Raw genomic sequence first — 5,814 nt, 5'->3', positions numbered from 1 at the left:
AGGGAGGGATGAAGAGAGGGGGAGGCTCCTGGGGTCCCCGCCGAGGGCGCTGGATGCTCTCAGCCAGCCGGCAGACAGGGAGACGCGCAGGTAATAAACCGGGGCTAAGCCGCTTAAGAGATATTCGGCGGGGCTGTGCTGAGGAGAGCAGCGGCTTGTGCGCCTCTTGCTCCGGCACACGCGCCTTATTTATTTATTTATCCTGGTTGCCACAGATACGGGTCCATTGCGCTGACATCAGCCGCCTCCCACCCACCGCCGGTCCCCGGGTCTCGCCAGCACGATCTTCTAGGCACACACTGATCCCATCCCTGCCCGCGGGGTCAGGCTGGGAGCCGGCTGCGGGCAGGCGGCTCCTCAGGATCATCCCCGCTCAGGGACACGGCCTTGCCGCTCACCTCCCGCTCCGCAGCCCCTGCACCTGGCAGCTGGGCGGGCAGGGGGCACTCAGAGCGCAGAAAAAACGCTTCGCACTCCCAATTTCAGTCACTGGTTTTGCAGAGTGCATGGTCCCAGTTCGCCCCAGAGCCGCGACATGAGAGCCCTCCATCCTCAGCCTGCCTCTTCCTGAGCTGGGTACAGGACCGAAGGCCGAGCCACCCCTCACGGCTCCGGCCCACACGGCCCTGGTGGGGACAGCAGTGTTCGGTGTCAGGGCCTGTGCCGAGGACCTGTGGGGTTCTCATTCCTCACTCCGTCAGCTGAAGGCAGCACAGGGCCTGTGGTGCTCCCAGGGGCCCACACCTGCCCAGTGGCTGGGAATCAGGTCTTGCTTCCCAGTGTCCCATGGTTGTGAGGCCTGGCTGCTGAGGTGCGTGGTTGTGCAGCGTTAGGGACAGAGGTAGCAGGATCATGACCCCATCTCCTGCAACGCCACAGCAGGTGGGGCTGCCCAGAGGACCTGACCATCCCTTGGCCAAAGGAGATGTGACCAGAAGCAGTGCCAGGTCAGCACAGTCAGCTGCCAGGACAATGCAGGATATCCACAGACACACAAAGGGGTGGAGAGGGCTGCTCTCAAACCCTTCCCAGACAATCTCAGCTCTTTGGCCTGTGCTAGTATCTTCTGGCTCCTTCTCTCACTGCTTGCCCAGCCCTGCTCTTATGTGTAAGATCGCTCAGGAGAAATGTATAAAAATCCCTAGGATACATAAATAAGGACTGGAAGGGACTTGGGTCCATCAGGCCCAGTCACTCATCTCACAGACCACTGTATCTGATGAGGGTTTCAGGCTGAAGCTCCAGAGGCTGCTAGTGAAGAGTTCCTAGAACTCCAGAAGGCAGCTGGAAATCCTAGAGTTCCACCCTGCTGACAGACTTCCCATTCCTAGCTCAAAGGTATTCATGGACTTTACTTAGCCAATTGTTCTTGCACTATTCAGCTCCTTTACTTCAAGTAAATGAATGCCTGCCATCAATCTTTAAATTGCTGGTCTTTATTTTTGAAGGGTGAATATGCCAAACCCTCAATCCCTTTGCATCAGGATAGGGAGAACCACCCCAAGAACTTTTTCATGTACCAGTTTTAACCCAAACCAAACCCTTCCTGAATACGGGTCGTATTTGGCCATACTTTCAAATAGGGAAGACATCAACCAGGTTTCCTTGGAATGGCAATTAAAATGCCCAGACCTGAGCCCTGCTCTTTGTAACTGCATTTACCCTGCGAGTCTGTCATCCTGATAACATCCTGTCACAGATGCTGTTGTTGATGTTATGTATAGACAGTGCATTCCCATTTATCTCATTTATAATCCACATCGAGTGACCTGGATGAAATGGACCATCTGGGAAGCAGTTACTCACAGCCCATCTCCTCCACCTACCTGCTCTGCTCACGCTGATACATTTGGAAATGGGAAAACTGAAACCATTTACTTGTCTGTGGGATTACTCAGGCCAACTTTTTCCACATGGGAGCAGCTGAGAATCACCCTGATGAGCCCTTACATCCTAGAGAAGCTTCTGTCAGAAACAAACCCCTCAAGACACATCAGTAAAAGCAAAGAGCACAGGTTGGCTGCTCTCCTCTTCACATGCCTCAGCTCAAGTGGAGCTCACTGGCACCCCAGGCTCCTTCTCACTCCTGGACCAAAGCACTGAACAGGAGAATGTCCATGAACCATGGTGGTTCATTCTGACAGGGCAAACACAGCCATGCACCCAGAGCTGTCTTGTCTCAGCATGCTGAAGCAGGTGGGCTGAAAAGATTTTGGGTTGACTTTGCCGAACCTCAGGGGAAGAACAGCCTCTCTACATGGGTAACACATCAAAACCAACACCCTCCACCCCCACCAATTTTGGCAGAGTAGTGCTTGGAGAACTTGCCTCTGCCTGCCTCGGGGGAGCCCTTCACACTCATCCTTGGGGAAGAGATGCTTCAGAGTAGAACCAAGTGTGGTCTCCACTGCTCTGCTGCAGGTAAACAACAGCTTGAGACTCCTCAGAAAAATACCCTGGGCAGCAGATTTAGCCTCCTGGGACACAGGTGTCTCCCTGCTTCCTGCATGTGGATGACAAGCTCCCTGAATGCAAAGTCTCCCAACCCTTCTGCTCAGGAGTTTCTCAATTCTTGTTTCACTAATTCAAAACACTATTGACTGACAGTGAAGCCCTTGCCTGTGATCAATTGTGAGCACCTCCAGCTCCTGGGCAGTGACTTTCTTCTGCAAGTGTCCCAGCTCCTCTCCTGCCCCCTGACCCCACACCCTGCACTGCTGACAATATTTCTTCAAAGCTGAAAATTTCAAAAAGGCTTTGATAGGGAAGCTGGGGCACTCATGAGCCCATGCAAGGGGCAGAGACACAAATGAGATCCATGCTGGAATTCAGTCAGAGAGAGAAATGGTTTTCTTGCCATTCATTCTGCTCCCAGTGCTTCAGGGCATGTGTCACCATGTGCTTGTGCACAGCCACAGCCACACGCATCCGAAATGAGTCATGTCTGCTCCCTGCTCCCAGAGATTCCCTCTGACCACTGCAGATGCAGGGACATCTCAAGGCAAGCATGTTTAATCCGGGGGGAGCAAGGGGCTGGGCTTCTGGGCTACAGCATATGCATGCTGAAGCAGTAATAACATTTCAGTTCTTAAAAGCATTGAGAAGCTGCCCCACAGACTCCCCATCCCAGTGCCAGCTGGGGGAAAGACTAAACTGAGCACTGAAAGGACACAAAATATTCCTTGTTTCAGGTGTTTAGAATACGGCAAATTACTTTATCACCCACATAAATGTGATCTGGAACACTGGTTTGAGCTGCTGAAATACCACAGAAATTAAGCTGGCAGCAGGGCTGAAGCAAACAGGCTGTTGCTGCATTTTCCTGCAAACAAATGGCAAAGTACCTGCTGAGTCACTGGATGGAGCCTAACAGGTTTAACAGTGGAAAGTCAAGAACCCAAAATAAAAACTCCAGATTAGATATTCTAGAAACACTCTGAGTTTTAAGTGTGCATTTTGGGCATGCCCACACTATAATTATATACATATATTGTATCAACAGGACCGACGCTGCCCCCACCACCCCAAACAGTTGCTCAATGAGATTACGAGTCCTTCAGCAGTGCTAATTAGCCCTTACGAAAGCACGGATTTCACCAAGCCCTCGGGGCTGCTGCCTGGACGTGAGGATGCTCCCGGGTCTGCAGGCGGTGCCCTGCGACAGGGGCCGGCATTAATGTCCCTTCCTTGCTGCTTCGACAAAAAAGTTCCTCCCTTTGTCCTCCTGCAGAGCTGCCCGGGTTCAAACGCTGGCCAGCCAGCCTGCAGGTGAGGAGGAGGAGGTGAGGGGAGAGTAAGGACACAAAAGGCTTGTGGAGGAGCTAGTTAAAATGAGGAGAAACACTCAGCAATGGGACAAGCAGTGGCGACTCCAGGACACCCAGCATCTGTGCTGGGGACTCCATAAGCCAGAGCCTTGGATGCCATAATGCTTTATGCAGGGGAACTAGGCAAGGAGGAACGCGCCTGTTTGCTTTTCCACCCTCCCTCATATTACCCTGCCAAAGTAAAGCTTGTGAAAGTTGGGCTTAACGATTTTGCCTGAATAGAGGGTATTTACATCCTTAAGAGCATCTGGCATAATTCTGTATTTCATCTTCCTTTCAAAGGATAATGCAGCTTCTAAAAATTCCCTCCAAGAGCCATTATGATTTTATGCTGCTCCTGGTATAATAAACAACTTCATTCGTCAGGCTCCAGGCATTTTGCAAAGAAGCCAGCATCACTATTAACATCTTGCAGAAAGGAACCTGAAGCAGCACAGCTTTCCTAGCAGCAACCTAGAAACCCTGGAAGACACCCACACTGGCCCTGCAGCCTCCACACTGCAATGGCCCAATTCCTACACAGCCACAGGATGACCCAATCCTCTGGTAATCTTCCTGGAAGTGTTTAGAAACCTGACAGTGCCATTCATGGTGGTTCTAAAGTCCCACTCTTTACAAGTATAAGAAACTGGCTCTGCATTCATGAGAGCTCAACTTCTTTCTTCTTTTTAAGAGCTAGAAAATACTATATTTACTATATATATATATGTATGTATAATGTGTATGCTATATTTGCTCGATAGAAAATACTATAATTACTAAAGCAGAGGAAGTCCACAGCAGCGTGGGCACTGATCTGTATTTTTTAGCAGGCTCAGTCTTCCTCATGGACCATATTGCTGAAAGGACAGCGTGCTGGTTTCATCCATCTGTACAGAGTGAACTGCTAAGGCAATCTTTTAGTAACTTATTAGCTCTTTTCATCCTCTGCTCCTCTCTGAAATATATCCTGATTTCCCGCATGTACAGAAACGGTGGGACATATAATGTAAGACTGTGCCAGTGGATGAGTATAGTGGCCTCCTGTGAGGTATTGCTCTGATAATCAGTAAAAATAAAAAGCTGAAATTTTAAATTTGCTCTGATCGTTTGGAATTGGTTTTGTATTAAAGAAGGCAAAAAGCAGCTCTGGACAACGATGTTCTAATCCACCACGTTCCCCTCCTTTGGGACACCAGCAGCCTTCCAGGGTTTCCCTCAGGCTGCAGCAGCTTGTGTCAGCCCGGGATCCCCTCAGGAGACAGCTGGCGGTGCCACTTTTGGGGAAATTCCAGTCCCCATCTGCTGGGGATTTTTATATTGCATTCATCCCGCTGGACTGGCATCCTCCTGTCTGTAAAAGAAGCTCTGAGCTTTATCAACTGAAATTCAGGTTCAACAAAACCACAACTGTTGGATTTTTTTTCCAATTTATGCAGTGTCCTGCAGGAGCAATTGCCATCAGCCCCAGTACAGAGCCAGGTGCTAGTAAAGGTGTTTTAAATCCCTGCCTTGCACTACATGTGTTGCTCCCATTCCTGTTCCTCCACGGTTCCTGCTGGCTTCAGCATTCAGGAGGAAACTGTTAATACCTCCTTTGGTTGTGTCCTCAAACACAAAACTGACATTCCCAGCTTTCTGTAACTACCACAGACAGTGGATAAGCAGCCAGCCAGGCAGCCCTTTCCTGAACAAGGACTGACACTGACTGGCTTCTAATACAGATATTTTAAACCATAGAATGGTTTGAGTTGGAAGAGAAATCAAAGAGCATCTCATTCCAACCCCCCTGCCATGGGCAGGGACACCTCCCACTAGACCAGGATGATCAAGGCCAGCCTGGCTTTGAACACTTCCAGAGAAGGAGCATCCACAACTTCTCTGGGCAACCTGTTCCCAACACTCTCACAGTAAAGAATTTCTTCCATAAAGCACCTTGCTAGAGAAGGAATTCAGTACCAGGAGCATTAAAAAAGGCTACTCAGGCTTTTATACATCAGAATCTGGA

The sequence above is a fragment of the Corvus brachyrhynchos genome, unplaced genomic scaffold, assembly GCF_000691975.1.
Source record: "Corvus brachyrhynchos isolate BGI_N302 unplaced genomic scaffold, ASM69197v1 scaffold542, whole genome shotgun sequence".
In the NCBI taxonomy this organism is placed as follows: Eukaryota; Metazoa; Chordata; class Aves; order Passeriformes; family Corvidae; genus Corvus; species Corvus brachyrhynchos.
The sequence above is the reverse complement of the archived record's forward strand: the minus strand, read 5'-3'. Positions refer to the sequence as shown.